Genomic DNA, 21,285 nt, shown 5'->3' with positions numbered 1-21,285 from the left:
TAAATTGCGAAAAAAGTTAAATAAACAATTGATTGATTGAAAAAATTGTTTAAACAATTTTTTTTGTTATAAATAATAAAATAGGATGAAAGCGTGTAAAAAGCACTTTCCAAATATCCTCATAAAAATTTTAAATCGCGTAATTAGAAAGGAAGTTACAGGCGTTTGAAACTACCCCTGCAGGCATTGGGGTTGAAAATTCAACCCCCCCTCACTTGGGGAGGGTTGGTAATCCTGGTCTATAACTTTGTGGATTAACTACTGTTGGGTAGGCGAACATATTCTCAGAATTTAGAGACAATCGAAAAACATGACTTTTTGAGTTGGGGCAGTTGAGGAATAATGCCCCATATATTTGTTGTTAAATTCATTACTTAATACTGTTTTTAAGTCTCCCGTTGAAAATTTCTTAGAAGACAATTCATGTTAAGAGTGAATAAGAAAATTTGCTGATCTAGACAAAGGCGCTTAAAATTGCTTAGGGGAGGAAACTGCTGCAATAAGAAAAGTTTTAATGTGAATTTAAGAAAAATTGATTTAGTGAAAGCTACAATCCAATTTTAAAATCAATTGTAAATCATTTTGATTTTGATTCTTTTACATTAGTTTATATTATTTTAACCTAATATTGATTATTTTCAAAGTCAGGTTTTCAGATTAAGGAAAACATGCATTTATTTTGTTATACATAGTTTCTTTGGCCGACAGATTTACAGTTAGAGAGCAACGTACAGTTGTTCTAATTGTTATGCCAAGAACCCCACTAAGATCCAGCGATATACACTTTTTATACGAATAATAATTCGTGCAATGGCACGAGAGCAGAACGTCATTAATAAACGTTATCAAGCAATGGTTACTTAATTATTTTCAATTCTTTGAATATTATTAATTTTTTGTTTATTGACGAATTGATTTTTTAAAAGTATTTATTTATTATAAATCCATATCGTATAGCGATAAAATATATAGATTAATGTATCTAAAATTTGAACATCGATTGAAAAAATGCCTATAGCTTTTACAAAAAATGAGAAATTCTTTACAGTATGTGGTTAATACTATCAAACAATCTATTCAGATTATTACATTTTCCCAATAGTATAAGTAATAATCCAGAAATTCACCCATTGTACATTTTTCTTTTAGTGATCCGAATAGGATGAGGTAGTTGGAAAGCAGAAAATGATTTGTGTACGCTTTTTGTGTTATGATTTTGGCACATAAAATGGTCCATAAAAAAGTATATTTCATCTCGATCTTATATCAATTTTTGAATATCAAGTATAATAGGACATTTATAGGCTTAAATGAGCTATTTATATACTTAAATTCTCTCGAAAATAAGGAGGTATCGAATCTTTTAGCGCAATGAGGACATTTTAAGAAAAATTAAACAATCAATAAATTGCATCCGAATATAATCATATTGTAATTTTAAATGAGACTATCATCGTACAGTATTATTACAATAACTGATTTGAAAAAAATAATAAATTTATATTGATATTATCACGAAAGAGTGATTGTATAATAATGTAACATAACTATTCATGAAAACATTAATAGAAATACAAAAGTCCGCAATTAATTTAACTCTCAAATTTCATTATTGTAGTTGCCGGACATTTTTCTAACCACTAAGTTAAACACAGCACTGTATATTGTATAAGTCTTCAAAATTAAATTACACAAAGTCTCTCTTTAAAGATAATAAAAAATGCATGCTTTTCCGACATGATCAAATACATCGAGTTTTCCTTGACCTGTTAAGACCTTGCTTTTTTTCTCTTCGATATAATTTAATCCTCTGGCTATTTCCCCTCCTTAAAAGTTATAGAGATAATAGCGCACTTGAGGTAAAATGAGAGATTTTGGTCTTATTCTTGAAACTTGGAACTACATCTAAAGACTAGTGATGAATTTGTTTGCGATTATTGACGTGGAGAGAATATTTTCTCTGTAATAATGTAAGTGTAGCTTGCAAACATTAAATAACCTTATAACTTGTTACGAAATAAAAACACGTATGCTGCATAAACAGGGCCAATTCCGGGTCATTACCCGGTCAATTGTTAATTTTTCCTAGTAAATTTGAGAGAGTTCAAACTATCTGAATGAATTCAACGATGTTTAAGACGTCTTCTTTTTTAAAATTATTCTCTTCTCAGAATTACAATTATTTTCCAAAATTTCCTTTCCAAGTCAAAAAGCTGTTCAAAAGCAAATAGTAATTATTCACGAAGAATCCCTATCTTAAAGTCTAAAATGTAATTCTTTATGGAAATTTCCTGCCCTAAAGTTTAAATTATAATTCTTTATGGAAATGACCTGTCCCAAAGTCTAAATTATAATTCTTTACGCAAATTCTATGTTCCAAGTCAGAATTATGTTATTTTAAACATTATCTATTTAAATGCCAAAATATAATAACTTACTTTTTCTAAAATTTGGAAAAGGGAAGTTTCAAATTCTGGAAAATTTGTATAAAAAAAAGGTTTTTCAAATTTAAACAAATTAAAGGAATTATATTTTTATTAATTTATAATGGGACAGAGATTTACAAAGGGTCAAGTAAATTTTGTAATTTTTGTAATTCTTTTCCAAAATCTCCTGTTCCATATAACAAATTACTTCTTCCGAGAAAAAAATCATAATTCTTTACGGGATTTTTTTATATTTCATTTACATATTCCCCCTTCAAACTCAGAATTATAATAATATTATTAGGATAATATTATAATTCAACCTATATCTATTCATAATTATTTTTAAACATTCCGCATTACCATAAGTCACAATTAAATTACTTTCTAAATTCCTGTGCCAAATGAAAATTATATTTATTTACAAAATTTTCTAATATTATTCAGAAATATAGTAACTCCCTTTTCTCATAATTTAAAAGAGGAAAGTTTCAAATTGTGACCAACTTGGACTTGGTACAGGGACTTTTTAAATAAAATTCACTGTTCCAAATCAAAATTATAATTATTAACGAAATTTCCTGTTCTTAAGTGGACATAAAATGAAAATAATTTTCATGTTAGGTTCGCTTAAGAAATTCCCTGTTTAAAGGTTAAAATTATAATTCTTTAATGAAATCCCCTGTCCCAACTTAAATTATAATTCTTTGAGAAAATTCAGTGTTCAAAGTCAGAATTAATTTTTTTTTTTAAATTCTCTATTCCAAGTGAGAGTTATCATTTCTTACCAACTCTTTGCTACAGCTCAGAATTAGAGTAATAAAATATATAAACCCACTTTTATTTGTATGTTAGTACATTTGAGAAAGAAATCCCGGTCACTGAATCACATTTCTGGTCAGGTAGATAATTTATCATAATAAAACAATTAATACCTTGTTAATTAACAAAATGAATATAATTTTCCTGAAAGAATCATTCGTCAATATTCTTTAAAGAATTTATTTATTTATATATATTTTTTAATTTATATATTATACAAATTGAAAGACATATTTACATTCAAACGAAACCGAATCAGAAAATATAAATATCCGTCTTCAATTAATATCCCTAAGAAAGTATTATCCTTAAATAATTGATCAGCGATAAAAGATTATGTCAAATGAGAATTAAAGACATGATTAATTACCATTTCCTTTCGAAATGACAAACTCGGTTGAAATTACGTATGAAAGGCTCGAACTTCTAATCCCGAAAGAGCAAATATCTATTTAATTTCCATCAATCGAAAATTCGAGTGTTTGTTTGAATTTAAATCAATTTTAATACATTTTCTTTAATAACAGTTTCAGTTGCTGATACAGATAAGAAATTCTTTGTTTCTGTGAGTAAAGCATGTTTTAAAAATAAATAAGGAAGTATAATTAGGAAAAAGGGGGACATTTATTTATTAACTAAACATACGTGAAATAATGATTGTTATACATTTCTCCCTCATCGGAAGTCAGCTCAATGAAGCAATAATTTTTCTTTTCCTCTAAAGAGTTTCCTCGTGAAATTTAACAAAGTAATTCTATCCTTTCGTTTCTTCTTGCAAAACTTACTTTGTTCAGCATTTTTGACATTAAACTGCCTTACACAATTAAAACAGTTTTAATGGAATGCAAAACAGAGGTACTGAAACCAGATTTTCCATATAGAACTATATACATTTTTAATTTTAAACTGAATAATTTGTTTGTTTTTAGTTCGCAACTACCGTAAGATGAGTGTAAGCTGGACGTTTTTTAAAGCATTTTCTAAATATTTCACCGGAAGAAATTAAAATGATATATTAATGCTTTAATATATACAACGTTTAACCCTCCGCTTCTGTATTCTGAAGATATTAAACATTTAATTTAGCGATAAGTAATTAGTTATTGCAGTCCAAAGTGTGGTCGCCTTTACCCTTCAGTCTGGTGTTATGTCGTCCACTTTCAATAAAAAGACAAAAATAGCTTATTTCAGAAATACCAAGTGGCAAAATGTCATAAATCAAAAGCCTATTTTATATCAGTATAGTGATGAGTAATGAGTAACAACCTAATAATACACTTTTATTTTTAGTAATGATATTAACCTTATTGTGTTTGGCATATAAGCTTATACGAGGACACAAAATAAAAAGATAATGTTGGCGCGATATTAGGAAATATTTTCGTGAATAATTATTAAACCAAAAGATCTAATTTGAATATATTAATTTCTCATAATGTCCCACTTTTGCCTACAAATTCGATACCTTTTATACAAATTATTCTACATCCAAAACAAAGTACTATATCTTAGCCTGCTTAACATTCAAGATAATTTTGTTGAGACGATGTATAGAAAAAAAAAGAATTAATATATTTACCAAATGTTTTTTACTCGACTTAATCAAAATCCATACAGCTTCTAAAACAAAGTTTGGCATTTATTTTACAAAAAATCGAAATTCTTTCTCATTTTTATCCATAAAAAGAAAATTAAGTGATAAAATATCAAATTCTCAGTGTCCCAGTTTCCGCAACGACTTTCGGTTAGTCCCGTTTCACGGTACACAATTTCTTACACAACAAAAGTAATTTTATTTTGAAACCGAGTTTGAAACTTGCTCTCTTATTCCAGATCAGAAATATGTCATTTTTTCTTAGTCCTTTTCAACCATTTAATCATAATAATTGTCGAAGAGTGATAGCATTCGGGGTCAGATAAAAGTAGCGTTTCAAAGTCTTGTTTCTTAAACGAGTGTCAAATAAATTACATGACACAACTCACGTACAAATTTTCTTTTAAATTCTGCCGATAAAGAAAAATTTTAATTTAATTTATTAATAATTTTAATGATTATTTACCAACTCAATAAAGAATACTTTGGAAATTTATTTTTCTTCAATAATATACACTTGATGAACAAACATTCATTATCAATATAACCAGGTTGAACCCGAGGTTGAACCCCGTCGATATCAGTTGCACACTCATTATCGAAATATTTCACTGAAGATGGATTTTGAATTCTGAACCGTCATCAACATTCATAAACATTCAAGTGACCAAGATTCTCGTGCTGATTTTTGTTTATTTATACTCAAAAAACGAGTCACACTAATGTAATGCCACGTGTTCATAAAATTTAAACTTATATTCAGTTCACGGATGAAGTTAATGTGAACGTACCTTTTGGTAGCAACGAACTCGTTTAAAATATAGTGTTACAAAAAAAGCTACATCACTACACGACTGGACGAATCCCTAAGGCAATGTTCCAAAAGCTGCAAAATGACTTTCGCAAATTTTCTAAAACACAAATTTATACTCAAGAGTATTTAATGGTTTTTATTTATAATAAATGAAATTAGAAGACATTTTTAAATTGAATAAAATAATATTGTTCATAATTATTGTTGATTATTATACAGGTTTCAATGTACAATATTATAAGAAGACAAGATATCCTGTAATATTAAAAACAAGATTACAAAACTTTTCTACTAATCTTCGAATGAAAATATTTATTTTGGGTTATTTTAAAATTACTAAGGGAAGTGGAAGTTTTCAATCCAGAAATTGAAGCACCAAATTAACTGTTCTATTATTAGGATTGAGAGAGATTATCGAGTTGAAGCTTCAACAGAGAGATTGAGAGGCTAAATGAATTAGGTAACCAATGGATAATTTATTTGCAATTGTAAGCTATGAAAATGATTCAATTTTCCTTCAATTATGAACAATTTGTTTGATTGAATTTGGCAACAGCACTTAGAATGATGAGAAAAGAGATTAATCTACTTTCTAAATAGAGTTAAAATTTAGACGAATTTTCCGAAAGTTTATAACTGGAATTGTATTTTCATTCATAACAATTTTGTATTTAAGGTACAAAATTAAACGAATAATCTTTGATAATCTGAAATGGATTGTTGAACCTTGAGTTTACATTTTTTTATCAATTGCTACTAATTATAGATTTGACATATTGCAACTTGATGATAGAGTCGACTTTATATTACTTTTTTACGAGAAATTATTAGGATATCTTAAGACTAATTTAAAAAAATATTTGAACTTCAAACCAGAAGAACAATTATTATGTCAAAGAATACATTTATTGAAACAAACTTGATTTCTCAATAGAAAATTTACTTTTGTAATTTCGTTAAAATCATTCCTTACTTTCATGAATGAAAATATAAAAATGAAGTCCATAAATAAAAATTATTATTCATAATAATGACTCATATTATTTGATACCGAGGTTGGTACGATATTGAGAGATTTAAAGAAACGTACGAATGGAAATGTTTTCGAAATTTAAAAACTAACAACTGCTAATGTAGGAAGAACAACCTTGTATGTTCGATTTTAATTATCATTTATGAATGCTGTTAAATTTACCTTAGACTTTTCTTTTCAATAGTTTTCAATGCCCCAGATAATAATATTCAGAATTTCTTTGAACAATATAGAATTAAAAAAGGAAAAAAATATTACTAACTTAAGCAGTGAAGAATTGTAAACCAAATGCTTAAAAAATGAAGGCTACTAATATTATTTTACTGATAACAAAATATCTATTGTGTATGAAAGTTAATGTGACGTGATAAGATTTGCAAGGAAAACGGTACTTTCCTTAGAAATAAAGATTATTTTTCCTTGACATGCATTTCTATTTGGATGGGTATCCATATGTTTTGAGAAAAGATAAAACAAATACTAAGAGGAAAAGATTGAAGAAATTAGGTTAGTTCTTATTTGTTCTTTAATCAGACAAAAATATGTTTGGAGGAAATACAATTTTTACCTTGATATAATCATGTTTTGAAACTCAAATACTGTTAATATCGAGCCTTTGAAAATCGGGCGTTAAAATTGCTGCAAATTTGAACTGAAAAAAATAAAGGACTTTTAACTTCGTAATGCGAAACATTTAAAATTTGGTTTTTGTATGTTGCAAATTACGTTTTTCCCAATTTTAATTCAACGTTATTAATCAATTTGAAAATTTTTAATTAAGATACTTTTAAATTTTAACATAGGTATCCTTTGTGTTATTCACATTCAATATTTCAATGCTACAAAAATCGAGTTTATGGATTTTTAATCTGAACGTTTTTACTTGGGGTTTGCAAATGTATCAATTTGAAAGCTTTTATTTAAAACTTTTAAAATCGGTCTGATGTTAGGTATTTTCATTTCACCCATCAGCTAACTTCAATTTGTTCTGAGCTGAGGGGAAAACAATGGATCAAATGCATGGAACAAAACTTTATTTCTGTAATATCTTTGCAAATAATAACAATTATTATCATTTTATTACTTCATTAAATAGCAATTAAAAAATATAACCTATTTTTGAAATAAACTTATATAAAAAACTTAGCTTTTACGAAGATATTAGTAAAATAGGGCAAAAATGAACTGAATACAATGCATTTGGTCCCTTGTTTTCCTCTCAGCAATCTACGAAGTGAAGTTAGCTGTTGATTGGAGTGAAAATACCTAATTGACTGCTGTAAAATCGAATAATTTCCAATACTGATGCTTACAAATTACAACATTTAAATTACAATAAATATTAAAAAATTGAAATTTTTAACTACATTGCCACGTTTTCAAATTGTAATGCACCAAAAATGGATTTTTTTCTCGTAAACGGATGAAAAATGTCCTTACGTTGTCTAGTTCAACTTATTTTTCCCCTCAAATTATTTGGAGAGAAACTTCAAGGTTAAAAAAGTGTCAACATTTAAAAATAAACTTTCAATGTTTTTTTTGGTCGCGACTTTTCTCGAAAATTGCCTCATTGGTTTTCACAAATATATTTCTTGAATTAAATGCGTCGAGTAATTAACGAGATAAGACTACTTTTTGATTTTACTTTCCCTCTATAATTTCCCAATAAAATGTGATTTCAAGGATAATGTTTTGGGAAATTTGACGTGACATAAGTACCAACTTGCGGATTAATGTAAGTCTGCTACGAGCGCAACTCTGAAATTATTATTTTTAATGTCAATAATTCGTGGAAAATATGTGTAATAAGCAAGAAAGGCTTAACAAGATGAGCATATAAATCTCGAAAATGGCCGATTGTAATCCATTAGCTGCTGACGATACCGTATAGTACCACGCGTTTGATCTCTTTTAAATTAGTTAAGTTTTAATTAATTAGTTAAACTATTAGTTATTTAAGTAATTAGTTAAGTTATTAATTGAGCTAATTAGTTTAAGTTACTTAAAGTAATATAGCCGAACCATCGAAAAGGAGTTGAAAATCCGAGACAGAAAAAAAATTCCGCAGCTGATGCGTTAATGGACATAATATATGATGTGAAAACCAATAAGTTTTCGAGAAAAATGGAAAAAATGTGAAAATTTTATTTTTAAATTTGTTTAATCATGACTACCCTCTTAATTGATTTGAATGAAAAATAGAGAAAGTATGTATATTGAACTAGACAACTTACGGATATGAAAAAAAATCCCCCCCCCCCCTCAGCTCCCAAAAAAATGAAATTGGCTTGTTACGTGCGGTGGAAATTTGTACATGCCTCCCATCAGGAAAAGAAGTATTTATTTTTGCTGATTGCAAGTATCAGATACCAAAAATGTAACTGCTTGAAACTTGATAAATGAAAGTCGGGACCGTAAGTCGAGGCTCTTCACTTCTTTTGATTGCAACTCGCTCAAGAAAATCTCTGAATTATTTAATAAAAAGCATCTGAAAAGCTTAAAATCTTCTGTGCCGTTTCGATGGAAAAAGTAACGAAGTCGGTTGCTTCTGGAGTTGCTATTATCATTGAAAGGGTACTTTATTCTAACGTTAACACTGATTAAATTCCGAAATACGCAAAATAATATTTGTTCCTTAACAATGATTTTATCAGAAATTTAATTATTGCAGTGCACTCGCATCACAAAACAGCACATGTGAATCTATTAAACGGGTTTCTGTCTTCATTCTTTATGAAGATGAATAATTTATAAATGAATCCGGTAAAAAGTAAATTATTAAATATTTCTGAATTTTGACAAATGTATTTAAAGAATGTTGAAAGATACTTGTGAATTTTTTTGGATTTTTCCTAAGGCGAACGCTTCCGGGAACAAATGAAATTCGACGCTTGAATAATGAGGCCGCAAAACCCTGGTTTTTATAGATATTTTGCCCTCTAACAAGCGATAATAATTTTTTAGGACAAAAGTTATCCTATCGTTGAATTCAGAAGACCCTAAGCTTTTATATGCTTTTTATTAAATAATTCATCTTTTTTTTGAGCGAGTTGCAATCAAAAGAAGTGAGGGGCCTTGAAGTTTAGCCCCGACTTTAGTAGAAACCACCCCAATCCTTAATTAAAGACCTATATATCAAAAAATAATCTTTTACATAATCTCTATATGTCCTATTCTCACAACAAAAAGAAGATAAAACAATGTGGTAATTATAAATGACTTAGCCCCTTACAACCCTAATTTATAATTTAAGGAAGTAAAGAGTGAAGTTACATCATACAAAATCGCCGGATGAGTATCACAAACCGCCATTACTCGCCATACAAGTCGCGGCTACTAAAAATTCACTCCACGTGGTGAAGCTGACGAGACACGTGAATGAATATTTGGCAGTTTTTAATCACAATTTCTTCGGATACTTCCTTTTTTTCAATTCAGTCCTTATTTTTAAACTCTAAACTTAACTTGTAGAAAAACCTAGTTGAAGTGAACAAGTCAAATATTAAATAATTTTGTAGAGAATGTCGCTTTAACACATTATTTTAAGATCTAAAGAGATACTATAAATGCTATAAATTAAAATAAAAACTAACATCATTTCTCAAAGGAGGAAAATCTGTTACATTTAAATTTAAACAGTTGGCAAAATTGGCATAAGTTGCGTCTTCCACCTACACTCTTCTACTCTTCTTCAAACATGTTCCGAACTAGTTAGCATTCAAGTTTGCTCGACCTCGACTCGAACTTATAATAATTATCTACATTCAGCGAACTCAATCTTAGATTCTATATTCGCGTAGGCTGACAGGAAACAGGGACAATCCAGTGAAACCCAATAATTAGAGGGTCAATGAACGCTAACTAAGGGGCAGTAATCGATCTAGGCTTTTCCCTTTTTTTATGATTATCGACCGATGCAAAGCATGAAAACCACATACAAGTTAATAATCGAAAGGGCCGGTAATTATCGTAAAGCTTAGTATCACTTTGCTCACCTGCTTTTTTCACCTCTTTCCAAGAATTCTATCGATTCGTGGAAAATATATGCTGCACTATAATCTTAATTTGAAACGAGGAGGCACTATTTTCGACTCATTACTTGCGAGGGCCGGTTCTTTAGAATTTTGAAGGAACCACAAAAAATACGAAAACGAGAGTCCGCAACCACACGGGCCAGACCCTTCCTGGAGCTGCGCGAGCCGGCGAATGCACGCGTTTATTACACTCCGTTCGCAAACCTGGCAAGGCAAAGCAACCAAAGAAACAGAAGGGAAGCAAAAACGAGGCTTATCCCGGGAAATCATGCGGAGCTTTCTTTCATCGCCACTGTGGGCGCTAGCGTATGGAGCAAGCGATAGCGGAAGTCTGGTCGAAGCTTTTTGGCAGTTTTTAGTTTCGGAAAAATGTGTATAAGGAAGAAATTTTAGTGTTGTTTCGATGGACTTGATGTGATCATAAATTTCAATGGAGTTCAGGGTCAAGAAATTCAAGGAGACTTACCTGAAAAAACAGATGGAATCCGCCACATGTGAGTATGGGAAAATCTGTATCTTGGCTCTGTTTTTCACGAGTTAAATGTTTACTACCGGGACCGGCTAATGAAATCGGCGAGTTTATATAATGAATATTAAGGTTCATATGATGTAATTCTTAATGGGAATTGTATTTTTTTTATTACGGAAATTAAAGAATGATGAATTAATATATTTGATTTATTTGTTCATAAAAAATCAAGGTGCAGGCTTTACAGTCTCTATGTGATAAAATATATGGACCAAATGGTATTTTTTTCACGCTCATAGGGTACTTTAAAATCAGGTTAGAATTAAAATTCAAGAATTAAGTAGAATTAAATAAATTTAGAAGAGTTTTAGGGGATTTTTTAAAAAAATCCGCCCGCTTCGCGGGCACATTCTCGAAGCGCGCTGCGCTCGCTAGTTTGACCGCGCCTAGGGCGCGCGACTTGGATCTCGCACTTCGCGCTCCATAATATATTTATCTCGCGCTCCGCGCTCGTTCTTTGCATTACCCTCCACATTTGTGCACAGACCACAATGCGACATTTTCTACAATCTATGTTAAAAACTATTATATCAAATGTCTTACAATTTTTTGTGTGTACCTTGGTCTGGTACTGCTTATTCTGATATTACAAAATAATGTTCACATTTTATTTTTCCTGTTCACAATAGGGCCCTGCTGTGGTTGTTTAATCACTTTCCCTTTTCTTAAGTGAAGCTGAACACTTTTTTTTATTTGTCATCAAAGAAGGTTCTCAAAGTACCTACGGCCTTGACGATTACATCCTCATTGCGATAATCGCGCTTCGCGTTTAACAGTTAGATTATACAGGCTCTAATTTTTTTAATTTTGGGCTAATCAAAGAATTCTGCTAGAATAGTTTTAAAATATATTTGGTATCTAGTAAAATTTTGATGAAATTTTTGGACCTATAAAAAAAAATTTTTTTCTATTCTTTGAAAATTTTCAAAATTTTGAAAAGTATATAACTTTTCTAATTTTCATCAAAATTAAAACTTTTATTTCGTAAATTTGCAAGTCTTTTACCATCTATAAGAAACTTTGACAAAAATTCTTATAATATTAAGAAAAAAAATGTGAAAATTTTGAAAATGCTATAATTCTTTAAATTTTGGGTTAATCGAAAAAATCGGCTAGAATATTTTTGAAATATATTTGGTATCTAGTGACAATTTTGAATGAGATTTTGGGATCTATGAAAAAAATAATTTTTTATATTTTTTGAAAGTTTTAAATTTTTTGGAAAGTTTATAACTTTTCTAATTTTCATAAAAATAAAAAATTTTATTTAGATAATTTGCAAGTCTCTCACCCATCTATAAGAAACTTCGACAACATTCAGGTAACCATAAATACAGACATGCAGACAGACACCGATGAAATTTTATGATTTTCGGATTCTGTGAGTTGCCGAAACGTAAGGATCCGTTAAAAACCAGAGATCGCAAATTTGGACGATTAGATTACATTCTCAGGAATGAGAATGTAAAAATAAGAAAATTCAGAAGAATTCAAATGAATAGCAAAAGTTTCTTTATATCGAAAAAATCCATCTATGTCATTAACATTTGAGTGCATATAAAGGAGTTTAAGGAAAACGAGAAGAATTCAATGAAATTCATAAAAAAATCAAACTGAATTAAAAAAATTGTTAAGTGAATCCAAAACAATTCTCAAATATGTATGAAAAAATTCATTGAATTCAGTAAGTTTGAAATGAGTTTAGAAAAATTAAAAGGTGGAGTCTACAATGCCGGCAACGAGCAATGTTGCAGGTTATTATTCCTGAAAAGCGAAATACGAAATAAAAGAGAATGAAGTATATAATAATGCAAAAACCTGAAAATATAATATTCAAGGTCAAAACTGATAAAAGTCATGCTTTCAAACAAAAAAATGTCAGCATTTTTTTCCATCAAAATACGATGTGAATAGAAACTTCGTTAAACATGACCGATTATTCATTTAAATTACGGAAGTTGCACATAATAATAATGAAAATTATAGTTTTTATTATTTGATTGAGTAGACTTTGAAAAATAATCAAGAAAAGCTTATGGTGCCTTCTCGCCCTCACAAGACGTTGGAAATGGGTTTGAGGTTTAATCAACATTATTTCTGTGATCAGTCACAGGCCTTCCGCCTGCCACGAGACGTTGGAAATCGGTAGGGGTTTGACCTTATTGACTCTATTTCTGTGACCAGTCACAGGGGTACCTTCCCGCACCCACGATATGTTAGAAAGGGGTTTGAGGTTTGACCAACGTTATTTCTGTGATCAGTCATAGCGGTGCCTTCCCGTCCTCCACGAGACGTTGGAAATGGGTACGGGTTTAACTAACTTTATTTCTGTCACCAGTCACAGGGATGCCTTCCCGCACCCACAAGACGTTAGAAAAGGATACGGGGTTTGACCAACGTTTGAGATGTTGGAAGTGGGTAGGGCTTTGAGGAACGTTATTTAGACAAATTTAAAAGAATTCGGGATAAATCAATGATAATTCAGGGCGAATTCCTAATAATTTGCATAACATATTTTTAAATCTCTTCAAATCTTTGAAACCCTACAAAATTTCTCACTTCTTGTGAATAATTTCTTTGAAATTCATTAAAATATTAAAATCCATTAAAATTACTAAAACCCTACGAAATATCTTGAAATTACAAGCGTCTGCCGCTAGCAGTGCAACTTTCGTCCTGATTCCCGCGCGCGTGCAATGAATGCGTTCTGTTAGTGTTCCCGTGCTGCTGCTTCCAGCGTACGTGTTTCAGTTTTTAAATGAAATTTGCAGAGAAAATGCGAGAAATTATAGCTAATAGGTCAATTTTCAGTCAAAGTTTTAACGATATCTGTCAAAAATATATGTCACATAATTGATAGAATAAGTTAATTACACTTTTCAATAATAAAATGTAAGATTACAGTAGTAGCTTGTATAAAGAAAATGGAAATTCAAATTTGAGTCTGTCAAATCCTGGAAGGTAAATTAAACTTTTTTCACACTGTCATTCATCTAGATTCTAGATTAATAAGTTTTAAAAAATATACAAAAATAAGAGTTTACTTTGATTGAAAATGAAACTCCCTGGCTGAAAGTTAAACTGCTTAGTTGAAAATTGCAATACTTCTTTAAGCTTCACTTTTTTAGGCGATAAATAATGTTTTACCTGAAAATTTATCTATTATGTTTAAAATGAACATTTGTTGGAATTTCATAATTTTGGGTAGAAAATTCAATTTTTTGGTAGAACATTCAACAATTTATTAGAAATTTAACTGTTTCGTAGAAGATTCGTTATTATTCATTGAAAAATAAGCTATCCTCTTCTTAACTGTTATTAACTACTTGGTTCAAAATTAATGTAATTTGTTGAGAATATATCTTTTATAGTAGACAATTAATCGTGGTTGCAAATTCGTCTTTATTAACTGAAAAATATTTCTTTGTACTAAAATATCAACCATTACATTTTTTGTGAATTCATTCGTTTTTGGTTGCAATGTTTTTATGAGGTTATTGAAGTAAATACTTAAACCTATTTTTAGTTATTTCTTTTAAACTCTTTTATTTTGTGCAAGTGGACAAATTGCACAATATAACATATAGTTAAATTTTTGACAATATCATACATAATCCAATTAGGTCCGTTAAGCTGGCAGGACCACATTGCAAAAATGAACTGAAAACCTATAGGGGATTTAGGGCTAATTTAATGCCCCATTGCTAAGTTTAATGCTCTTTATTTAAACAAAAAAACCGGTGGTCATGCTAGCTTAACGTTAAGCTAGCAGGACCACACAGAGAAAGAAACGACTTAGGCATTATTTCTTTCCACAATAATTAGGGATCATTTAGGGCTCACCTAATGCGCTATTGTCAATTTTAATGCTCCGCAATTTTTCAAAAAAACATGTGGTCATGCTATCTTAACGTTAAGATAGCAGGACCACACAGAGAAAAAAACAACTCAGGCATTATTTCTTTCCACAATAATTTAAGGCTCATTTAGGGCTTACTTAATGCCCTATTGTCAAATTTAATGCTCCGCAATTTTTCGAAAAAACCTGTGGTCATGCTATCTTAACGTTAAGCTAGCAGGACCACAAAGAGGAAAAAAGACTTAGGCATTATTTCTTTCCACAATAATTTAGGGCTTCTTTAGGGCTCACTTAATGTCCTATTGCTAAATTTGATGGTACGCATTTTTTTTAAAAAAACCTGTGAATTTGCTATCTTAACGTTAAGCTAGCAGAACCACACAGAGAAAAAAACAACTCAGGCATTATTTCTTTTCACAATAATTTAGGGCTCACTTAGCGCCCTATTGTCAAATTTAATGCCCCGCATTTTTTTAAAAAAACCTGTGGTTCTGCTATCTTAACGTTAAGCTAGCAGGACCACACAGAGAAAAAAAACGACTTAGGCATTATTTCTTTTCACAATAATTTAGGGTTCATTTAGGGCTCACTCAATGTCCAATTGTCAAATTTGATGCTCCGCAATTTTTCGAAAAAACCTGAAGTCATGCTATCTTAACGTTAAGATAGCATAACCACAGGTTTTTTTCGAAAAATTTCGGAGCATTAAATTTGACAATAGGACATTAAGTGAGCCCTAAATAAGCCCTAAATTATTGTGAAAAGAAATAATGCCTTAGTCGTTTTTTTCTCTGTGTGGTCCTGCTAGCTTAACGTTAAGATAGCAAAACCATAGGTTTTTAAAAAAAATGCGTACCTTCAAATTTGGCAATAGGACATTAAGTGAGCCCTAAATGAGCCCTAAATTATTGTGGAAAGAAATAATGCCTAAGTCGTTTTTTTCTCTGTGTGGTCCTGCTAGCTTAACGTTAAGATAACAGAACCACAGGTTTTTTTTTTAAATGCATACCTTCAAATTTGGCAATAGGACATTAAGTGAGCCCTAAATGAGCCCTAAATTATTGTGGAAAGAAATAAATCCTAAGTCGTCTTTTTCTCTGTGTGGTCCTGCTAGCTTAACGTTAAGGTAGCAGAACCACAGGTTTTTAAAAAAAAATGCGTACCTTCAAATTTGGCAATAGGACATTAAGTGAGCACTGAATTATTGTGGAAAGAAATAATGCGTAAGTAGTTTTTTTCTCTGTGTGGTCCTGCTAGCTTAACGTCAAGATAGCAGAACCACAGGGTTTTTTTTAATGCGTTCCTTTAAATTTGGCAATAGGACATTAACTGAGCCCTAAATGAGCCCTAAATTATTGTGGAAAGAAATAAAGCCAAAAGTCGTTTTTTTCTATGTGGTCCTGCTAGCTTAACGTTAAGATAGCAGAACCACAGGTTTTTAAAAAAAACTGCGTACCTTCAAATTTGGCAATAGGACATTAAGTGAGCCCTAAATGAGCCCTAAATTATTGTAAAAAAATAAAGCCTAAGTCGTTTTTTTCTCTGTGTGGTCCTGCTAGCTTAACGTCAAGATAGCAGAACCACGGAGTTTTTTTTTAATGCGTACCTTAAAATTTGGCAGTAGGACATTAAGTGAACCCTAAATGAACCCTAAATTATTGTGGAAAGAAATAAAACCTAAGTCGTCTTTTTCTCTGTGTGGTCCTGCTATCTTAACGTTAAGATAGCATGACCACAGGTTTTTTTGAAAAATTGCGTAGCATTAAATTTGACAATAGGGCATTAAGTGCGCCCTAAATGAGTCCTAAATTATTGTAAAAAAAAATAAAGCCTAAATCGTCTTTTTCTCTGTGTGGTCCTGCTAGCTTAACGTTAAGATAGCAGAACCACAGATTTTTTTTAAAAAAATGCGTACCTTCAAATTTGGCAATAGGACATTAAGTGAGCCCTAAATGAGCCCTAAGTATTGTGGAAAAAAATAAAACCTAAGTCGTCTTTTTCTCTGTGTGGTCCTGCTATCTTAACGTTAAGATAGCATGACCACAGGTTTTTTTGAAAAATTGCGTAGCATTAAATTTGACAATAGGGCATTAGGTGAGCCCTAAATGAGCCCTAAATTATTGTGGAAATAAACAATGCCTAAGTCGTTTCTTTCTCTGTGTGGTCCTGCTAGCTTAACGTTAAGCTAGCATGACCACCGGTTTTTTTTGTTTAAATAAAGAGCATTAAATTTGGCAATGGGGCATTAAATTAGCCCTAAATGAGCCCTAAATTCCCTATAGGTTTTCAGTTCATTTTCGCAATGTGGTCCTGCCAGCTTAACGGACCTAAACAAATTTTAAGTGAAGCTTAAAGATTGATTTCAAATCGTAGATTTCAATAATATATTTCTTATGGCCCAATCGTTAATCAAAAATAAATTATGAGTCAAAAAAACATTTTCTTCAAAACTCAGATATTTATTTAATAGAAAAACTCCTTTTAATCCTCCTTACCTTTCGGTAGAAATGAAAACGGTAAATTCTAACGGTAATTTTCAATTAGGTAGTTCAACTTTCAGCCAAGGAGAGTCATTTTCAATCACAGTAAAATCTTATTCTTGTATTGTTTATTTTTCAATCTTGAGTAAAGGTATACTTGCAAAATAAATGAATGTGGGTGTGCCAAAATTTTAATTTGTCTTCCAGAGTTTGACAATTTTATATTTGAATTTTGAAAGGTTTCATGAATTACATTTTCTTTATACAACCTGTTACTCTAATCGTACATTTTCTTATTGAAAAGTTTATTTAATGTATTCCATAAATTACGTGACATATATTTGACAGATATCGTTAAAACGCTGACTGAAAGATGACCTATTAGCTATTATTTCTGGCTTTTTTTCTGCAAATGTGTATATATTTTTAAAATGGATTCATCCAAAAAGATGGATTTTCAACCAAATACGTGATTTTTTAAAGAAACAGTTGCATTTCCAACCAATGGAGTTTTTAAAAACAAAAAGATGAATTTTCAACCAAGAGCTTTAATTTCCTATCAAAATATATTTTAAAAATCTTATTTTTTACATTTCATGTTTGCTTATTTAATTAAATCAAAAATGGGTTTCCTTTTATCAAAGTGTATTCAAACAAATTTCTGGTGTTCGGTTTAGATTAGGTTTACATTAGTTAAAGTGTGCTCAAACGAATTTTTCGTTTCAATGAACGGTTCATTTAAAAACTGAAACTTGTAAGCAGCACTAGCAGCAACACGTGAATACTTGCAGAACGCATTCACTGCAACGCGCAGGAATGAAGGCGGAAAGTGGAACTGCTAGCGGCTTATCTTGAAATTGTTGAAATCTGTTGAAAATGTCTTGGAATCTTTTAAAATGCTCTAAAATAGTTTAATGTCTTTGAACCACCTTCAAACTATTGAAATAAATAAAAAAAATTCTGGGAATATTTTAAAACTTCCTAAAATATTTCAAATCCTTTGATATCTGTTGGAATCCCTTACAACTTTTTAAAGCCCTTGAAAACGCTTGGGAATCATTTACAATACCCTAGAATTATTTCAAATCCTTTGAAATCCCATTCAATTACTGAACTAAATTAAAAATCAATTTTAATCTTTTAAAATAATCAAAAATATTAAAATCCTTTAGAATCTTTTGAAATCTCTTGAAATTTTTTAAAGCTTTTGAAAATGCGAAGGAATTTGATGAAATATCTTAAAATATTTCAAATACTTTAATCATCTTATCAATTGGTAAAGGATAAAGGACTAAATAATAATAAAGAAATTAATAATAAAGGGCCAATTAAACTTTAAAGAATTCAGGGTGAATTTCCAAATCTAATACCAAATCTCCTCAAGTCTTTGAAACCCTACAAAATACATCACTTCACGTAAATACTTATCGTGCATACTTCTCGTGAATAAATTCTTTGAAATCTACTTTAATATTATAAAATCCCAGGGGTCCAGGGGTCCGAACGAAGTTAAGGGACATTTTCAGATATTTTCCCATTATTTCTGTAAATTCCGTATAATATACCTGAAAATAATGCTGAGTAATAAAAATTCACTAAAAATAATGCAGCTACGGAGACGCATTGTCAAATTTGTGTTTCGTCAAAGTTTTGTGTAGAAAGAAACAAAAAGGAACGTAACAAAAGTTTCGTTAAGTTCCTTTTCGTTCTTTTTTTATACAAAATATGATTCAAACCTAATTTTGACATTGTACCTTCGTAGGCTCATTATGTTTTTATACTCTTTTAAATTAAGCTTAGTTTTTAGCCAAATTCTTTTCAATTTATCGAAATAATTGGAAAATATCCAAAAATGCCCGTTAATTTCGTTCGAATCCCTTTTTTTCAAAATGCTTGATGCTTGGGAAGCTTTGAGCATATTGTAATTATTTTCTAACTTCCATTTTTGGATACAAATAGGGTACCATAGGGACCAAATCTTGAAAATTGGGTACTTTAGGGACCTTGAGTGAATGTAGGGTACAATATGAATAGGGGATATAGGGACCGGTCTGTGAGACCTGAGCGTGTCTATCTAACCGGGAAATAGAAAAAACCGGCAATTTTGTTCACTGGGAAATGACACCGAATTTAATTTCGTAACTGGTATATTTCTCTCGAAAGTACTAATATGCAAATTAAAAGTGGTTAAACATATTTTATTGCTCTAATTCTGAGTTGGGACAGGCGATTTCAATAAAGAATTATAATTTCGAATTTGAGACAGAAAATTTTAGTAAAGAAATATAGTTTTGAGTTTGGGGCAGGGAATTTCAGTAAGCATTTTAACCCTAAAGTGCCAGAACGGGTCCCGGGGACCCGGACCCTTTTTTCAGCAGAGTGTATCTTAAGAGTGGAGTAACGACGAGTTCTATCGAGTGACAGTAAAAGTTTTGAGGGGGGCCTACTAATGTTCGCGTATGTCACTTGGGCTAATCAGGTCCTAACAGTCAGAGCGGGCACATCTAAAGCTTGTGACCGGGTCTGCCGGACCCGTTCTAGGAACAGTGTTATAAAAACTGAGTCGGACGGGTACAAATTCGAGGTAAACCCAGCTGTTTTTTTTTCAATTTAAATTTAAAAAAAGATACTTGAATATATTGCTAGCAAATTAACATCACAATGTGTTATAATAATGAATGCTTTTGTCTTCTTCTAGATTATGTTCAAGCTTGTCACTCGCTCATCGGTTCGCCGAGCAGCAGAGCTGGTTGAATCAGAACGAGAACTTGAAGCTGCGACTGAGGATTCAGAGAGTGACTCAGAAGTCGGTTCCGAGTAATAGATCAAATAAGCGTTGTGCCTTTTGCCCGTCCTCTGCCGACCAAAAAATTGCGTACTGTTGTGTACGTTGTCGCCGACCTTTATTCCAAGAGCATAGAGCAAAAACGTGCGATATGTGTGCGGCCGACGCTAAAATCAATTAAATTTTATAATATTTGATGAATAAATGTTGGGGATTGTTTAAAAAATGTGTTGGCTATTATTTTTGCAAGCCCCGTGTAGGAGAATACAACAAAATATGGAAAATACACGATAAAACTTGTGTATGAAAATGTCAACATTTTTCAACATTAATTTGCAACAAAAAAACATGTTTTTTCTCAATAAAACAGAAAACTGTGGACAATGTCTTGGATTGCAACTTTTAAACTTAACATTTTTAGACATTACATTTTATTCAATTATCTTTTATGATAAAATACTGATTTCCGGAAAAAGTGTATTTTTTCCCAAAAAGTTGTCTCATTGAATTTTTATATCATTTTTACAATATTCGGTCTTGTGAGACTCTGGGCTACAGTTTAAAAAAACATGGAGCTAAGTCTAATTAAGCCGGAGATATTACAGTGTGAAGTTTGCTCGTGTCTGCTGGACCCGTTCTAGGTGGAACGGAAAATTTCGAGGGTTAAAGCACTCGAGGGTTAATCGAGAGAATACATGCGCGATCCTTTCACACGGTTCGCGAACAGTTTTCACGGCCATTGAAATTAGAAAATTCGAGCTCTTAAAGCTGAAAATTTGTTCAATTTGAATTAACAGAGTATCTACTAGGAAGCAGGAAACTACTTTATAAAAAAATGAAAGGAAACAAAAATTCAGAAATTGTCAACATGAGAAATAGTAGGGGGGAAATGGTATATGATGCAGATGG

At 31.0% G+C, this 21,285-nt stretch overlaps 1 protein-coding gene across 3 annotated transcripts in view; it reads right to left on the bottom strand.

Annotated features, from left to right (window-relative positions):
* LOC117177527 (proton-coupled amino acid transporter-like protein pathetic) overlaps nt 1-21,285 on the bottom strand; it is an 89,547-nt gene that overhangs the window by 29,778 nt on the left and 38,484 nt on the right. The window contains exon 1 of one of the 3 annotated variants that reach the window (XM_033368300.1): nt 10,685-10,912. The exons of the other annotated variants lie outside the window; for them this stretch is intronic. The gene's annotated coding sequence lies outside the window, so the exon portion shown is untranslated. Of the gene's footprint in view, nt 1-10,684; nt 10,913-21,285 lie in introns of those variants that run through there. 3 annotated transcript variants of the gene reach the window in all.

This window comes from Belonocnema kinseyi, chromosome 7 (genome assembly GCF_010883055.1).
Source record: "Belonocnema kinseyi isolate 2016_QV_RU_SX_M_011 chromosome 7, B_treatae_v1, whole genome shotgun sequence".
NCBI classification, from domain to species: Eukaryota; Metazoa; Arthropoda; class Insecta; order Hymenoptera; family Cynipidae; genus Belonocnema; species Belonocnema kinseyi.
The sequence above is the reverse complement of the archived record's forward strand: the minus strand, read 5'-3'. Positions and strand labels throughout refer to the sequence as shown.